Here is a 19435-nt window from a genome sequence, read left to right on the forward strand (position 1 = left end):
TAGGAGTGGTTTTGTGGTTTGGGTTAGGGGATTAAGAGATTAGAGTGAGGTTGGGGGTTAGGGTTCAGTTTGGGTCAGGGTCAGGATTAGGGACGGTATGCATCCTGGATTTACTGGGAATGTACCAGATTGGGGGTATTTTCCTCAGCGTCCCGGAAATAACAGTAATTATAAATAGTAACAAGCAGTGTCCAAGTAGGGAGTTCAGTAAGGAATGTCCAGGATATGCAGACAGCAGGTGTTCCAGATGTCGCTAGAACTCCTCATATTCCCCTTTGTATGTGTTTGCCAATAGATTTTCATTCTCTCCTTAAATAATAGCAAATATTAAATATCACACCAATGATTAACTGCTACTCCAGTTATTACTATCGCTACTGGTAAAACTTAGTTGTATGCACACAATACATGAAAAAAACTAACACCACATTTTTTAATCCCTTTCGTCCAAATATATAATATATAGCCCACAATTTCCTATGTTTAATCAAACGTCTCACCCGCCGGCAGAAACAGTACAGACAATATAGCATGTCGTACAAATAAACACACTAATGCAACTGTAAGAGAAAGATAATGTAATACTATAGACACTGGTATATGTATAATGGGTGCAAAGTGTGCACCCATTTTCTTATACTCACCTCTCCATCGGCCCAGCTCTAGCTGCACGGCAGCAAAAATCACTTGAAAAATTACCGCTGTGACAATTTTCTGCGAGGCCATGCCCCCAATTTCGTGTCCCTCAGCTGTCACAGAAGTTGGGACATACTTGCCTACCGTCCCGGAATGGCCGGGAGGCTCCCAAAAATCGGGTGGCCTTCCCAACCCCCCGGAAAGGTGGGCAAGCCTCCCGCTTCCCGTGCTGCCCCTCCGCGACCCTTCTCAGCCGCCCGCAGCAGAGAACAAGTGGGCAGTCCGAGGGGGTCCGATGACGCGATTCGCGCTGAATTGCATCATCTTAGCTCTGCCCCCCCACTATACAGCGTCTCTTTTCTCGGCACTGCATAGCGGGGGTGGAGCCACGATGACGTGAACCTGATGCCACACCCCGGACTGTCTACTACCCTGTTGGCCATGCCCCCGGACCGCCCATCCTGCTGCCAGCCACAGCCCCAGACAAAAGCATCCCTGTAGAGTGACACAGCCTCTATATACAGACGCACAGCCCCCTATACAGTAACACAACCCCTATAAACAGACATGAGTGACAGTTACTTGCTGGACCTGCTCCTCTGTATGGTATCTGGTCTTTAGGTCGACCACACTTAGGTCGACAGTCATTAGGTCAACCACTATAGGTCGACATGCATTAGGTCAACATGGTCTATACGTCGACATGGTCACTAGGTCGACATATACTAGGTCGACATGGAAAAAGGTCAACATGAGTTTTTCACATTTTTTTTCTTCATTTTTTTTACTTTTTCATACTTCATGATCTACGTGGACTACGATTGGGAATAGTAACCTGTAGCGAGGCACCTTGCCCGAAGCATGGTGAGCGAAGCACTAATTGGGGTTCCCGGTCACTTTACGAAGAAAACGGAATCGAAAAATTAAATAAACTCTTCCATGTCTTCCATGTCGACATTGTTCATGTCAATCTAATGACCGTGTCGACCTAGTCACTGTCGACCAACAGTGGTCAACCTAATGACTGTCGACCTAAGTGTGGTCGACCCTATGATACACACCCCTCTGTATCACCCCTCAGCCGCAGACATGATGCTCCTAGCTGCTGGCATTGAAGATCCCATCTGGAGCCGGCTTTCACTACCTCCTGGGCACAGTTATACTGCCAGGCACTGCCCCTTCCTCTCACACAGGCCCCGCAGCAGACTGAACACTGCAAGGTGGCAACTGTCTCCACGGCAACACTTCAATAGAAGAGAGGAAAGCTCAGCCCCTAGTAGCTGTGTAGAGATGTAGCCGGTAATGATGCTGCCATCCAGGGCCGGTGCAAGGTTTCTCGGCACCCTAGGCAAAACTTCTGCGCACTCTCCCCCTCAGGTGAAAATGTGGAGGTGGCGTCTTAGAAGTTCCACAGCCGATATTGCTAAATAGAGAATGCCACCTACAAAAAAAAAAATGCTAAGCACGACTTTTGCAGAGACCCCAGGTAGGCTGTAGTGTAGGGAAGAGGGACAACACAGGCAGGAGATATAAATAGATACACAGCATATGGAGTGTACTATAGTTGTGAGGAAGGGTTCTTTGCTCGGTATGCGGTTAACATCCTGGCTGTCGGGATCCCGGCGGTCAGGATACCGATGCCGGAATCCTGACACTCTGCGAAATGGCGGCAGTCGGAATACCGTCACAAGCCCGATATTCACCCTTGTGTGGTGGTCCACGGTGGTCCGAGGGGGAATATATTAGTGTGGCGACCTTTGGCCGATGTGTGGCGAGCGCAACAAGCCTGCATGGGTACATGCTGCGCTCGCTGTCGGGATTCCGCCTGTCAGGATCCCGGTGTCACTCTCCTAACCGCTGGGACCGCCACTGCCGGGATCCCATACCAATCCCCTTTGCTCATTACAATGAGTAGATCAGATTATGTCACATTACAGAAGCCTCAGTTCATATTATGCCACATTACAGTGCCCCCCTACCATTATAACATCCACTACACACTGCTCTCACGGACAATGTAATGTCACACAGCACAGGCTGGGAATGGATCAGACCCAATTGCTTAGCAGCCAAAACTAGGGAAATTGCTATGCAACTTTATAACTTGGGTCCAGGGCCCCCTAAGCCTCCGGGCCCCATAACAATGGCACCTCTTGCACCCACAATAGTTACACCCATGATTACAGGATCAATGCAGTGACAGACCATACAATACTGATATCACTGCAGTTACTGCAGTGCTGTACATTCACTGTCACAATGACTACCATACCACATACACAGCATGTCAGTAAGTGCCACACCGCACAGAGAGCATCCTATCATCTGCCGTATTGCACAGACAGCACACGGTAACAGTGCTCACCATACCATACAGACAACACCTTTGGGATTGCAATACAGTACACTGAGTACAGGGTGTGCTGGAACTTGTAGTACCTCTATTGCTGGATACTTGTGGCCCCTCTGCTAGCTGGGCATAGGCATGTCAGTCAGTTACATGGATTAATACAGGACTCACAAAACTCCCATTATCCATAGCTGCAGTTGCCAAATGTGGTGACATGCACCTGAAACAAAAGGGGTGGGATAATTAATTGCTGACGAGGAGGGAATGGAGAGACTACAGCCAGGGAGGAGCCACCCGAGAGCAGGTGCTGCACAGGCAGGCGACATCACAGCACATGACAGTCATGTGACTGTCAGTGCTGATGTTGTAGCCACACTGAGACTAGCACTTAAGGCCCATACACACTTGCCGAGAAAATGAACGACGTCGCTCACTTTCCCCCTTCCTCAGCGACGTCGCTCATTTTGTCGGCAAATGTGTATGCTGCCAGCGATGACCGATGCGCGGCCCCGCAGGTAGGCAACGATCGTCGCAGTCGGCAGTGCATGCATGCTCTATCTGGACTGTCGGCAGTGCATGCATAACCGGCGGCTGCATGACATCACTGAGCGATATGAACGGTCATATAGCTCATTGTGTATGGGCGGCTGCTGACCGCTAGACCCGGGAGGGGAAACACTAGACAACATCGCTCATAGAGCATCGTCGTCTAGTGTGTATGGACCATTAGAGCCAGGCTGGCAGGTTAGTCATATGTGCAGGCAGGCACTGCCTGAGCCTAATTTTTTTGGTAAGAATAAATCCTTATTTTTACATACAGATGTAGCCATGCTCATCATGGCTACATCTGCGCTTAACGAGCACTCTCGGCGTGTCTAGGTGCACCCATTCATGCGAGCGTAGCTGTCTGTAACTGTCATTTGCTCCATGTATGAAAAAAACACACACTAGCCTCCACGTTAAAAAAAAACATACACATATAGCCCACATAAAAAAAAACCCACATACTGGACATTAGCCTCCACATGAAAATAATGAAACGCACTGGAGTATACTCAATACTGTACATGCCAAACACAAACTGCATTTGTATAGTATATAAATCCAGACCTACAGTATTTTACATTGTCCTGTAGATAGACAATGATGCACATGTAAACCAAGTTCAACTAAATTATTTTATTTTATTAATTCTACTTAGAATAATTCAGTAAGAACCTTTGGTAAATGTTAGTCAATTTGTTTGGAACAAAATGCAGAAATGCCTGCCCATGTTATTCCTCAATAACAAATGAATCCAGCTTCAGTCTGTAGCTATATATACTCTATTCACATTTGCCACTTGATCCACATTATTTGCTAACAAGAAAATTACACACCAAACCTTCTATATACTTTGACAAAACCGTGTGTGGGCACGGTACTGGTAGGCGCAGACGGGCAGCAGCCACGATGGGGTGATGAATGCACAGGCAATGAAGGGAGGAAGACTAGATCAGTCAGTGGGGAACAGGAGCTGGGAGGCACAGATGGGCAGGCAGCTACAGGTGAAGCTAACAGCGCCGGTGGTCGTTGTCAGTGCAGCAAGTGGAAGATAGCACCCTTGCAGATTTGTGCGGCACGTGACTGAGTACCTGGCATAACTGGGGGCCAACCCTGACTGAATAACAAGGTGCACACAACTCATATCCCAACCCTATTGGTGACCATGTTACTAAGGGGGTGATTCATACCTGATCGCTGCTGTGCGTTTTCGAACAGCGGGGGATCAGGGCATAACTGCGCATGCACCGCAATGTGCACACGCGTCGGACAGCAACAAAGGGCATCACTGGTTAGCGAAGGGATGGAGCGAAAAAACGAACACATGGGCGTTCGCAAGGTGATTGACAGGAGGAGGCTGTTTGTGGGTTGTAACTGAGCGTTTATTGGGACTGTCCGTAAAAAGCAGGCATGTCCAAGCGTTTTCAGGGAGGGTGTCTGACATCAGCTCCGGCCCCGATCAGCCTGTTCTCATCACACTGGAGGAGTAAGTCCTGGGCTGCGCACAGACTGCACACACTGGATTTTTGTAGCTCGGCGTACACATAGCATCGCATACTTGCACGGTGAATTTACACTCCCCCTGGAGGCGGCGACTATCTGAATGCAGGACAGCAAACTGCAGCCCAGCGATCAGGTCTGAATCACCTCCTAAGCTCTCTGATTCTCCATAACTCTCCCATCGGAGCCTTAGTCATGCCATGTACACAAAGGGGGGGGGGGGAGATATTGTGCTGCTGTTACCCCCTCCTCTGCTTCCATCTGCCCAGCTACAGAAAGAAGTGTGTCACTGTATCATACATATAAACCCTGTGCACACGACTATACCGCAGCAGTGCTGATCAAGTACCGCCTCACTGCGGTGTGGGGGGTGCTGTGACTGCCGGATGAGAGGCCAGGCTGCGCGGCCCTTCTTCTCGTTGTCCCGAGGCGCCAGTAATGCCCCTCATGCTCAGCGTGAGAGGTAGGTGCCGCAGTGCAGTGCGCCCAGGCCCCTCACCTCATCCTCCATAGTCTGTTTTTCCCCTGGGTCCTAGAGCAGACACATATCAGCTGATGGCACCGCTGCTCCTCATTCTCCCCTATGACCCTGTGCAGGGACGTCGGCGTACTGTGGCTGAGCCTGCCGGAGTCCCTGTGCCTGGAGCTCCTCATGCGCAAATGTGGCTGCTTCGTGTGAGAGCTGCGAGGAGGAAGACCGGATACATCAGCGGTGACTGAGAGCCAGTAAGCACTGATGGGCAGGCAGCTGCGGCTTAAGTTGTCAGTGCAGCCTGCCCTTGAAGCTTGACACCATACGCGGCTGCGTACCCAGCGTAATTGGCCAGCCGGCCCTTTGTGCATAGGCAAACGCAGGATTTATGCAGGGGTGTTTCCAAAGATGGTCTGGAGATGGGCTGGAGCGCCAAACATGGGGGGAGGCAGAGACTGAGGTGACCCTCTATATGCGGGGTTTGTTAGTGTTTGTGTATGAACTGTATGAATTATACATATATACTATATATATATAAGTACACTGGCAGCAATAATTACAAGACAAACACAATATATTTCTAGTCTGTACTTACACCCCGTCCCCTTCATCCATACTGCTTAACTTACCGCTGACTGAGATCAGCAACAGGAGCAGCACAGCGGATACAGTAGGTCACTCACTGTGACTGGAACAGGAGCTGGCCGGGTGCCTAACTCAATCAGGCCCCGCCCCCTTGCAGTGTGTCCTGGCATGTAGAAAGGGGGCGGAGTCAAATGCCGATTGGGGGCGGGGCTTAAATGGCGGGTAGCAGGGGGGGGAAAATGCTAGCCTGTGTGGAAGACGTGAGGGGTTGTAAGTCTGGCAGCCTGCGGCTGCTGCCGGCATTATCTAAATGGAAGGATGTCTCTCAGACAAGAGACATCCTTCTGTGTTTTTTGTTAGAGGATCAGTGCCGCCCTCCAGTGGCTGGCGCTCTAGGCAGCTGCCTAAAGCTGCCTAATGGTAGCGCCGGCCATGCTGCCATCGCAACCAGTTGGTATATGGAGCCTGGCTGCACTGGCTTTCATGCAGTGGCTTGCAGGACACTGCGTAATAGCGGCCGGCAATGGGGAACCCTCTCGCCCTGAGAGGGGGCGGGTCACCTCTATGCTGCCCCAGCCAGAACTGTTCAGGTGTCCCATTGGACCAAACCGCCCATGGCATAGAGCACAATATAATCAGAACATTATAATGCAGGACTTAGAAGCTGATTCAGACCTGATCGCGGGGCTGCAAAGTTTGCTGTCTTGCGTTCAGATGGTCTCTGCCTCCAGGGGGAGTGTAAATTCGCCGTGCAAATGTGCGATCCCATGTGTACACAGAGCTGCAAAAATCCACTGTGTGCAGTCTGTGTGCAGCCCAGGACTTACTCCTACAGTGCGATGTGAGGAGGCTTATCGGGGCCAGAGCTGACGTCAGACACCCTCCCTGAAAACGCTTGGACACGCCTGCGTTTTTCCAGACACTCCCAGTAAACGCTCAGTTGCCACCCACAAACGACCTCTTCCTGTGAATCATGAATCACTTTGCGAACGCCCGTGTGTTCGGATTTTACGCACCATCCCGTCACTGACCGGCGATGCCCTTTGTGGTTGTCCGATGCGCATGTGCAATGCGGTGCATACGCATGCGCAGTTAGGACTTGATCGCCCGCTGTGCGAAAACGCACAGCAGCGATCAGGTCTGAATCACCCTCTTAGAGCCATGATGTAATACAGATGGGGCCTAATTCATGTTTGTAAGGAATTGCATAGCCGCAAGGAAGTGGCTGTAAAATTCAGTGTAATTAAAATTTAAATGCAGCAGGAGGGGGTTTAGTATGAAATACCTACAATCAAAATCCCAACGGTCAAAATATCGACAACAATTGACCGATGGTCAAAATCCCGACATTTAAAATACAAACAAGGTGAAAATTCCATCATTTAAAATGTCGACAGGTCAAAAAGTCGACACGTGTTTTTCATTATATTTTTATTGGGGGGGGGGTCGACATAGGTGTACTGTGTACCTCACATGGCTCGCTGTGCTCGCAATGCTTCGGGCACTATTATATTCCCCCTCCAGGTCCACTGGGATAGTAAAGTATCAACAAGTTGGTTTCAATGAAAAACTCATGTCGAATTGCTGACCTGTCGACATTTTAAATGTCGGTATTTTGACCTCTTTGGTATTTTAAATGTTGGTATTTCGACTTTGACAGGATTTTGACCGTCGGTCAACAATTGTCGAGATTTTGATTGTAGGTAAATTGACCGCATCCCACAGGAGGCATCTGTAGGAGATAGATGACCCCTGCATGCATTTGCAAGATCCAATTGCTGCATCTGTAAGAGATAGATGCCTACTGCACACATTTACGAGATCCAATTGCTGAATCTATAAAAGATAGATGCCGACTGCACATATTTGCTAGATCGAATTTCTGCATCTGTAAGAGATAGATGCCTATTGCACACATTTGCGAGATCCAATTGCTGCATCTGTAAGAGATAGTCACCTCCTGTATCCATTTGCGAGATCCAATTGCTGCATCTGTTAGAGATAGATGCCTACTGCACGCATTTGCGAGATACAATTGCTGCATCTGTAGAAGATAGTCACCTCCTGTGTACATTTGCGAGATCTAATTGCTGCGCCTGTTGGAGATGGATGCCTCCTGCATGCATTTGCGAGATCCAATTGCTGCATCTGTAGGACATAGATGCCTCCTGCACACATTTGCGAGATCCAATTGCTGCGTCTGTAGGAGATAGACACCGCCTGCATGCATTTGCGAGATCCATTTGCTGCATCTGTAAGGGATAGTCACCTCCTGCATCCATTTGCGAGATCCAATTGCTGCATCTGTAAGAGATAGATGACTACTGCACGCATTTGCAAAATACAATTGCTGCATCTGTAGGAGATAGTCACCTCCTGCGTGCATTTGCGAGATACAATTGCTGCATCTGTAGGAGATAGACACCTCATGGATGCATTTGCGAGTTCCAATTACTGCATCTGTAGGAGATAGATGCCTCCTGCACACATTTGTGAGATCCAATTGCAGCATCTGTAGGAGATAGACGCCTCCTGCATGCATTGAGAGATCCAAGTGCTGCATCTATAAGAGATAGACACCTCCCGCATGCATATGTGAGATCCAAGTGCTGCATCTGTAGGAGATAGACGCCTCCTGCATGCTTTTGGGACGAGGGATTTTCCCAGTACAGGGGGCATCACATCCCAGTATTCAGATTTTCTACAAAAAATTAGGTTGAGGGAAGTGTTTTTGTAAATTGTGAGAATTATATATTTTAAGTGATTTAATGTATTCAATTTGAAAACAAGTAACAGGTGAAAAGGATTTGTAAGCTGCAGCGCAGACTACCTCGTGCAGATGGGGGAACCACTAAGCACATATAAATATATGTGTAGATGTATGTAATATATGTGTTGGCGTGTTTCCGGGTTCGGCAGCAGCACTGTATATCACAGCTGTTGAGCAGAACCCGGGACACATCATTAGGATTCCCTCTCCTAAGCCCACCCCCAGACTCCTTTGACACTAGCCAATGAGAGTCTGGGGGCGGGCTTAGTAGAGTGAAGCCTAATGCCAAGTCCCTGGTTCTGCTTGGAGGCTGCCCCTGCCGATCCTGTATACACGCCATCACATTATTACATAATCTTTACATGTATGGTTATATGTGCTTAGCGGTTTCCCCCTGCAAAAAGAAGTCAGCACTGCAGCCCATGGGCTGCATCCACCGCTGTTGGGCTGCCTTCATGACATGCCCATTAACTAGGTTTGCCGTAATATCCCTTTAATCCAGGACACCTTTGATTTACACAGGTTCTGTGGCTGGCTAAATTCAAACCTGCATTTAACCTGCTTTTAATCAGCTTAGAAACCTGTGTAACAACAGGATTTTAATTACCTACCGGTAAATGCTTTTCTCGTAGTCCGTAGAGCATACTGGGATTCCATTTACTACCATGAGGTATAGATGGGTCCACTAGAAGCCATGGGCACTTTAAGAATTTGATAGTGTGGGCTGGCTCCTCCCGCTATGCTCCTTCTTCCAGACTCAGTCTAGGAAACTGTGCCCGAGGAGATGGACATACTTTGAGACAAGGATATATAGGATAGTGGTGAGTGTCACAAACCGATCTCTCACCTCTGCGGGTTCTGGGGTTCATCCGTTGCCGGTGCGGTTGCTTGCGGTGCTGTGCGGCCGTGTTGGGACGCGGCGTGATCAGTGGCACAGGTGATGCAGGATCTGGGAGCTGGGGGTGCGGGGACCAAATGGCCAAAGGCACCGCTGTTTTTCTGCAGTATAGGAGGCGGCCATGTTGGAGACCAAATAAGCAATATAGAGCACTTGTGAAAACACCTGTGGGTAAGTGTAAGCCAATCCCGTGCTTGTGCTGCCTTTAAGTAGGCTGGGATTATGCTACTCTGGGCCAGTGCTTTGTTGTATCTACTCTATGCCCTAGCTCTGTGCTCTCTCCGTGCATTCCTGTGTGATTCCCGTGGTCCAGATATCGCCTCCGCTCCCAGAGGTCCGTCTGCAGCCTTCACTGCTAAAGATCCTCCAGCTCCCTGCTGTGCTGTCAGTCAATCACTCTCCCAGTGGCAAACAAGTGGATTCCCAGAGTCTTGCAAGAGGTTACCCTGTCTGCCTGCTTCAACCACACAGACTTTGGAGGATTCTACTAACATCAGCTGTTCGTTTGCTCTGCTCTAAACTTAACCCACTCATCACCATTGTCGTCTGCTGCAGTTTCACAGTGATCTTCAGAACTCGCAAGTAACCCATTTCAGTACTGTATTTTCTGTGTTGCTACAATCAAGGACAATTCTTCACAGCCTTTCAGTTAAATCTCTAAACTTCATTATAAATCTCTACAGTTATTTATTTATGTCTGCATTATCCAGTTAACACACTTTACAGTTCAGCATCAAATCTGGTTTCTTTTGGACAATTCATCATTCTTTCACAAGCCTGCTTAAAACTCAGTTCTATGAACATTTCCTCAATGTATCTTTAAGATTGTTCCTGCTTATCATTTCTACCACTTTATGCAATACGTCAGTTTATATATGGTGATTAATAATTTGTCATTTAACTCCTTACTGGAATTGTTGCTTACAATAAATATATGAAACTGAACTTTCTTCGTCCTCCCTGCTTTCATCATACCCCAGCACCTACACCTTTGGTTGGTCCAGGGTTAACGGATTCACAAAAACACCCGGCCCTGACAGTAAGCACTGGCCACATGGATCCATCAGGTGACCAATTCGCAGGAGGCGGTGCTACGACAGACATCCTTTCCCATCTGGAAAATCAGGAGTCTATACAGACACAAATAGTTCAGTTTATGCAAACTATGGCAGATCGTTTGGAGGTTCTTCATACGGCTATAAAGACGTCTCAAGTCCAAGTCCCAACTCCAGTTGTTTCGGCTACCACAACGGTTTCTCCTGTGACGCTGCCTATGTCCCGTTTGCAGTTACCCTCTCCGAGTAAGTTTGACGGGACTCCAAAGCTTTGCAGAGGATTTCTGAACCAATGCGAGATCCAGTTCGAACTGTTGTCCGCTAGTTTCCCATCAGCCCGTTCTGAGGTCGCATATATTATTGCCCTCCTGTCCGGTCAGGCTTTGGAGTGGGCGTCGCCACTATGGGAGGGGGGAGATCCTATTCTCTCTAATTACAAAGAGTTCGTATCATCCTTCCGGAAAATCTTCGATGAACCAGGCAGAACCACCTCAGCATCTTTGGAGATTCTCCATCTACGTCAAGGTTTACGTCCTGTCAGTCAATATATTATTCAGTTTCGCACGTTGTCTTCAGAGTTAAACTGGAATGAGGAGGCCCTGATCGCGGCATTTTGGAATGGACTTTCAGAGAAAATCAAGGATGATTTAACCATTCGGGATGTGCCAACTAAGCTGGATGAATTGATTTCTATCTGTAATAAACTTGACCTACGCTACAGAGAGCGATGTTTAGAGAAATCCAAGGCAGAGCGATCTAGTCCGCGCTATCATCCTAGACCTCGACAAGATTCTTCATCTCAGTCTCCTGTAACGACAGAAGAACCTATGCAGATCGGGCGCTCTCGCCTCACAGAGGAGGAACGAATTCGTCGTCGACAGTGTAACCTCTGCATGTACTGCGGGTCCTCCGAACATTTAGTTAAGTCTTGCAAACTCCAGCCGGGAAACTCTCGCTCCTAGCTTATTCAAGAGAGGTTTAGCTAGGAGTTACTTTGGAATCACGTTCTGGGAAAGAGCAGACTTTGCCTATTCATTTAGAAGTTCCAAGTTCTACAGTTAAAGTTTCAGCTCTCCTAGATTCCGGTGCAGCCGAGAACTTCATCACCTCAGCCTTTGTCATACGATCTAAAGTTCAAACTATGCCTCTGGGAGCGGCAGTTGCTGTTACAGCAGTGGATGGAAGTCGAATTCCAGATGGTATAATTACTCATCGAACCGTATGTCTCAAGATGAAAGTAGGTGTGCTCCATTCCGAATATATTTCCTTCTTCGTGATTCCCAAAGCCTCTCATGATGTGATACTTGGATTACCTTGGCTACAGAAACATAATCCACAATTTAATTGGCAAACCATGGAAGGTCTTTCGTGGGGTAAATCCTGCACCAAGGACTGTTTAGCTTCAATTATACCTCTCCGGTCAGTTAGTCTTCCCGATTTACCCTCAGTCTATCAATCCTTTGTGGATGTTTTCAGTAAACAAGCGTCAGACTCCTTACCCCCTCATCGCGAATGGGACTGCCCAATCGTTTTGGTACCGGGCAAAACACCTCCTAGGGGGCGAATTTATCCGCTATCCATCCCAGAGACTCAAGCTATGTCTGATTATATACAAGAGAATTTAACCAAAGGATTTATCAGACCATCTTCTTCACCTGCAGGAGCCGGATTCTTCTTCGTTAAGAAGAAAGATGGTGGGTTACGACCATGCATAGATTACCGTAGACTTAATGAGATCACTGTGAAAAACAAGTACCCATTACCATTAATTCCAGAATTATTTGACCGGGTAAAGGGAGCTACTGTGAATGGAAGACTGCCTTTAATACCCGGGATGGGCATTTCGAATACCTTGTAATGCCTTTTGGTCTTTGTAATGCGCCTGCAGTTTTCCAAAGCTATGTGAATGAACTTTTTTGTGATCTTCTCTACAAGTGTCTAGTAGTGTACTTGGATGATATCTTAATATTCTCCAAGGATCTGAAGTATCACCGTCACCAAGTTAAAGAGGTACTGACACGTCTGAGGAAAAATCGACTATATTGTAAGTTGGAGAAGTGTACTTTTGAAGTATCCTCCATACCGTTCCTTGGTTACATCATTTCCGGATCAGAGCTATGTATGGATCCTGTAAAGGTACAAGCCATCCGAGACTGGTCCACTCCTACGACTCTCAAGGGGATTCAGCGATTCCTTGGCTTTGCTAATTTCTATAGGAGATTCATTAAGAATTACTCTACGTTGGCCGCTCCCATCACAGCCTTGACTCGCAAGGGAGCAAATCCTATGAACTGGTCTTCTGAAGCAATCAAAGCCTTCTCTGATTTAAAACAAGCCTTTGTGTCAGCCCCCATTCTTCGACAGCCAGATTTGAACCGTCCCTTTCTACTGGAGGTGGACGCATCTACGGAAGCAGTAGGAGCTGTGTTGTCACAAGTCTTTGAAGATAAAAAAGTCCATCCCTGCGGATATTTCTCCCGTAAGTTCCAACCGGCTGAACGTAATTATGCAATTGGGGAGCAGGAATTACTTGCCATCAAGTTGGCATTTGAGGAGTGGAGATACCTTCTAGAGGGAGCACAACATCCCATTACAGTATATACCGATCATAAGAATCTTCTATATCTGCAGTCAGCTCAGTGTTTGAATCCACGACAAGCTCGATGGGCGCTTTTCTTCACACGATTTAATTTCAAGCTCACCTATCGTCCAGGGTCTCAGAACAAAAAGGCAGATGCCCTTTCTCGGTCCTTCAATTCTTCTGAATTAAATGATGCTACCACGAATCAAGCCATTGTGAGTCCTACGTCCTTTTTAATGACTCGAACTTCTCCGGTTCCTCCGCCTGGCAAAACCTTTGTCGCCACAAATCTTCGAAAACGACTGCTTACTTGGGCTCACTTTTCATCATTCATGGGTCATCCTGGGGTTCTAAAGACTCTCAAATTTATTCAACAGTCTTACTGGTGGCCACGTCTTAAAGCCGATGTTCAAGAGTTTATAGCAGCATGTCCTAAATGTGCCCAACATAAGAGTCCAAGGGGTTCTCCGCCAGGTTTGTTACATCCATTATCTATACCCAAACAACCGTGGACTCATATCTCAATGGATTTCGTGACCGATTTACCTCCATCAAAAGGGCAGAATACCATTTGGGTGATAGTGGATCGATTTTCGAAAATGGCGCATTTCATTCCATTAACTGGATTACCATCAGCCCCTTCACTAGTCAGATTGTTCATTTCTGAGATCTTCAAGTTGCATGGCCTTCCTCGAGAGATCATCTCTGATCGGGGAACACAGTTTGTAGCCAAGTTTTGGAGGTCGCTTTGTTCATCTTTAAACATTAAGTTGAATTTTTCTTCGGCATATCATCCTCAGACAGATGGACAAACTGAGAGAGTAAATCAAGATCTTGAAACCTTTCTCCGGCTATACATATCGTCCTCACAGGATGATTGGGTTGACTACCTTCCATTGGCAGAATTCGCTCATAATAATCTCTTTCATTCGTCTTCAGAATCTACGCCATTTTATACTAACTTTGGTTTTCATCCTCGTGTGCCAGAGTTCCATCCGTTGCCAGCCCTAGAGGTTCCAGCAGCAGATCAAGAGCTTCAACGTTTATCTAGAATCTGGAGTTGTGTGCGCAAGTTGTTGGTCAAATCTTCTGCTCGTTATAAATCTTTCGCAGATAGAAAACGTAAGGCTGTACCAAACTACAAGGTAGGAGACCAAGTTTGGATTTCTACTTGCAATCTTAAGTTCATAGTTCCTTCTAAGAAATTTGCTCCCAAGTTTATTGGCCCATTTCCCATTGTAAAGGTACTCAATCCTGTGTCATACAAAGTCAAGTTGCCACCGTCTTTGAAAATTCCTAACGCCATTCATACATCGTTATTGAAACCTTTGATTCTCAATAAGTTTCGTACTACCCTGTCCAAACCTCCTAAAGTTCACTCTTTGCAGGATGAGGAATTTGAGGTTAAGGAGATTGTGGATTTACGTCGCCGATATGGACGTCTGCAGTTTTTGGTCTACTGGAAGGGTTATGGTCCAGAGGAGAGGTCCTGGCTTTTTGCCGAAGATGTTCATGCTCCAAGACTGGTACAGAAATTCTATTCCAAGAATCCTGATAAAGCGCAAAGGTGTCCGGAGACCACCCTTAAAGGATGGGGTACTGTCACGAACCGATCTCTCACCTCTGTGGGTTCTGGGGTTCATCCGTTGCCGGTGCGGTTGCTTGCGGTGCTGTGCGGCCGTGTGGGGACGCGGCGTGATCAGTGGCACAGGTGATGCAGGATCTGGGAGCTGGGAGTGCGGGGACCAAATGGCCAAAGGCACCGCTGTGTGTCTGCAGTATAGGAGGCGGCCATGTTGGAGATCAAATAAGCAATATAGAGCACTTGTGAAAACACCTGTGGGTAAGTGTAAGCCAATCCCGTGCTTGTGCTGCCTTTAAGTAGGTTGGGATTATGCTACTCTGGGCCAGTGCTTTGTTGTATCTACTCTACGCCCTAGCTCTGTGCTCTCTCCGTGCATTCATGTGTGATTTCCGTGGTCCAGATATCGCCTCCGCTCCCAGAGGTCCGTCTGCAGCCTTCACTGCTAAAGATCCTCCAGCTCCCTGCTGTGCTGTCAGTTAATCACTCTCCCAGTGGCAAACAAGTGGATTCCCAGAGTCTTGCAAGAGGTTACCCTGTCTGCCTGCTTCAACCACACAGACTTTGGAGGATTCTACTAACATCAGCTGTTCGTTTGCTCTGCTCTAAACTTAACCCACTCATCACCATTGTCGTCTGCTGCAGTTTCACAGTGATCTTCAGAACTCGCAAGTAACCCATTTCAGTACTGTATTTTCTGTGTTGCCACAATCAAGGACAATTCTTCACAGCCTTTTAGTTAAATCTCTAAACTTCATTACAAATCTCTACAGTTACTTATTTATGTCTGCATTATCCAGTTAACACACTTTACAGTTCAGCATCAAATCTGGTTTCTTTTGGACAATTCATCATTCTTTCACAAGCCTGCTTAAAACTCAGTTCTATGAACATTTCCTCAATGTATATTTAAGATTGTTCCTGCTTATCATTTCTACCACTTTATGCAATACGTCAGTTTATATATGATGATTAATAATTTGTCATTTAACTCCTTACTGGAATTGTTGCTTACAATAAATATATGAAACGGAACTTTCTTCATCCTCCCTGCTTTCATCATACCCCAGCACCTACACCTTTGGTTGGTCCAGGGTTAAAGGATTCACAAAAACACCCTGTCACGATCCGGGTATCTGGACGCCATTTCTTACCCATCAGATGCCTCCTAAGGCTGGCTCAGCGCTCCAGGACCGGATCCCATCTGTTATCCTGATGTGTACATTCCTGTATCCTCTCCTGTCACTCTGGGACACTGTCACAGTAAATGCCATATTACACCTGGCATGGCGTCTCCCGCGGCCTCCGCCGCCGTCCCTGAACTTCTGCATGCAGAGTGTCTGAGTGGCGATTACGTCAGCCGCGGCCTCCGCTGTGTCCGCGTGGTTGGATGTGCATCTGTCAGCCTGGCGCCTCCTGTCTCCAGTGGCCGGCGCCGCCATTGCTGTTTTCATTACCACATGGATTACAAACCAAACTTCCCTCCAAGTGTCTGCATGGGCGCAGCCATCTTGGATTCTGTCAGCTGATCATTTACTCCAATCTGTTGTCAGTATTGTTAATCTGCATAATTGCCTAGCCAATCCCTTCCTTGCTGCAGGTATAAATACACTGTGCCTGAGCAAGGAAGGCGTCAGTGCTTTGGTTGTCAAACCTAGTTCCTGTTTGTCTCTCTCCTGTGATTGTCTTCCAGGTTCCAGCTCCTGTCTCAAGACTTCCACCATAGAGACCCGCACCAGCATTCCACCTGCGGTGTAGCCTGACTCTCCGATCCATTTTGGATTCATCTGTTTCCAGCTACAACTTTACCTGCTTCCAGCCCAGCTTCCAGCAGAGTACAGCTTCTCTTAAAGGGCCGGTGTCCTTTCTACAGTTTACCACTCTCCACCGGTATTATAATTTCACCGCTCTCAAACTCCTAACTTCAGCTCATATTTCATCGCTCCCAAGTTCATTTATTATTTAACTGGTTCCAGCCAGTATCCACTCCGTGCCAACAACAGTCTGGTTCCAGCCAGTATCCACAGCAGCCGTTTTATCTTCAGCAGCCCAGCTTTTCCTGGAACACCAGCTGGTACAATCCTGGGTTATCTCCGTTGCTACAGTCGGGCCTGGTAAGGACATTCCATCTAGAAGATTATAAGAACTATCTCACACTACCAGTGCCCTGTGGCTCCTGCAACCCTGTAGTTCCCAGGAACTGTATTTATTCTTTGCTGACTTTTATGTTTCTTTTACTGCTACTGTGATGCATGGAGTTTGTCATAAATAAACATCATTGACTTTTATTCAAGTTGTCGTGGTCACGCCTTCGGGCGGTTCTTCTTCATGTTACTTACATGTCCAGGGGTCTGATACAACCTCCCAGGTTCCGGTACATCTCAGCCCCTACAACTGAGGCTGCCTCCCGTCAGCTCAGGCCCTCAGTTGTGACAGTAAGCACTGACCTAATGAATCCAGCCGGAGACCAGGATCAAGCGGCCAGGCCGATGCAAGAACTGGCAGCCCGTCTAGAACATCAGGAGGCTGCACAGGGCCACATCATCCGCTGTCTCCAGGATTTCTCTACTCGGCTGGATGGGATTCAGACAACTCTCCGTGGATCAGGCGCGTCTGGTGCGTCAACCACAGTGACTCCAGCTATAACCCCACCCACCTTACCCATTTCTGCTCCACGTCTTCATCTTCCAACGCCAGCAAAATTTGACGGATCTCCAAGATTCTGCAGGGGATTTCTCAACCAGTGTGAGATTCAGTTTGAGCTACAACCTGGCAATTTTCCCAGTGACCGTACAAAAATTGCCTATATTATTTCTCTTCTCAGTGGCTCAGCCCTTGATTGGGCATCACCGTTATGGGAGAGGTCCGACACCCTGCTATCTTCCTACACTGCCTTCGTGTCAACATTCAGGCGCATCTTCGACGAGCCAGGCCGGGTAACCTCAGCTTCATCCGAGATTCTCCGTTTACGCCAGGGGTCACGTACTGTAGGACAATATCTGATACAGTTCCAGATCCTGGCATCCGAACTGGCATGGAACGACGAGGCCCTGTATGCTGCATTCTGGCATGGCTTATCTGAGCGTATTAAAGATGAGTTAGCTACCAGAGACTTACCCTCTAAGTTAGATGAGCTAATCTCACTCTGCACGAAAGTTGATTTACGTTTCAGAGAGAGAGCAACTGAGCGTGGAAGATCATCTGCTCCAAAATCTTCTGCTCCTCCTCCTCGCCAACTGTCACCAACTAAAGATGAGCCCATGCAAATTGGCCGTTCCCGTTTAACTCCTGCTGAGCGCCGAAGACGTCTCTCCGAGTCTCTCTGTCTTTATTGTGCAGCTCCGTCTCACACCATTAATGCCTGTCCCAAACGTCCGGGAAACTCCAAATCCTAGCTCGCCAAGGAGAGGGCCGGCTAGGAGTAATGATCTCCTCTCCATCTCCTCAAGATTGTAATCTCCCAGTCTCGCTTCAAGTTGCTCAACGTTATCGGAACGTCATTGCCCTCCTTGATTCCGGAGCAGCTGGGAACTTTATTACCGAAGCCTATGTTAAACGGTGGTCCCTACCCACCGAGAGACTTCCTTCGTCCATTTCTTTAACTGCCGTGGATGGCAGCAACATTTTTGATGCAGTTATTTCTTTAAGGACTCTACCAGTTCGTCTGAGAGTGGGAGTTCTTCATTCCGAACTTATTTCTTTTTTAGTGATTCCAAGAGCCACACATCCTGTGGTCCTGGGCCTCCCATGGCTCCATCTTCACAATCCTACAATTGATTGGACGACTACGCAAATCCTGGCATGGGGTTCCTCCTGTGCTGAGACATGTTTGTTTAAAGTATTGCCTGTCTGTTCTTCCTCCCCCAGGTCGTCTGATGTTCCACCTCCTCCATATCAAGATTTCACGGATGTGTTCAGTAAAGCTTCTGCTGATATCCTTCCTCCTCATAGAGAATGGGACTGCCCGATTGATCTCGTTCCAGGGAAGGTTCCACCTCGAGGCCGAACTTATCCGTTGTCTCTGCCTGAGACGCATTCTATGGAGGAATACATTAAAGAGAACCTAGCAAAGGGGTTCATTCGACCTTCTTCTTCCCCAGCCGGCGCAGGCTTCTTTTTTGTAAAAAAGAAAGATGGTGGTCTGCGGCCGTGCATCGACTACAGAGGTTTGAACGACATTACCATCAAGAACCGTTATCCTTTACCCCTGATTACTGAGCTCTTTGACAGAGTTAGCGGAGCTACCATCTTTCCAAAGCTGGACTTGAGAGGTGCATACAATCTCATCCGGATCCGTGAGGGTGACGAGTGGAAGACCGCCTTTAACACCCGTGACGGACATTATGAGTGCCTCGTCATGCCCTTCGGATTGAGCAATGCTCCAGCTGTCTTCCAGCATTTTGTCAATGAGATCTTCAGAGACATTCTATACCGTCATGTCGTGGTCTATCTAGACGATATCC

This window comes from Pseudophryne corroboree, chromosome 11 (genome assembly GCF_028390025.1).
Source record: "Pseudophryne corroboree isolate aPseCor3 chromosome 11, aPseCor3.hap2, whole genome shotgun sequence".
Classification (NCBI taxonomy): domain Eukaryota; kingdom Metazoa; phylum Chordata; class Amphibia; order Anura; family Myobatrachidae; genus Pseudophryne; species Pseudophryne corroboree.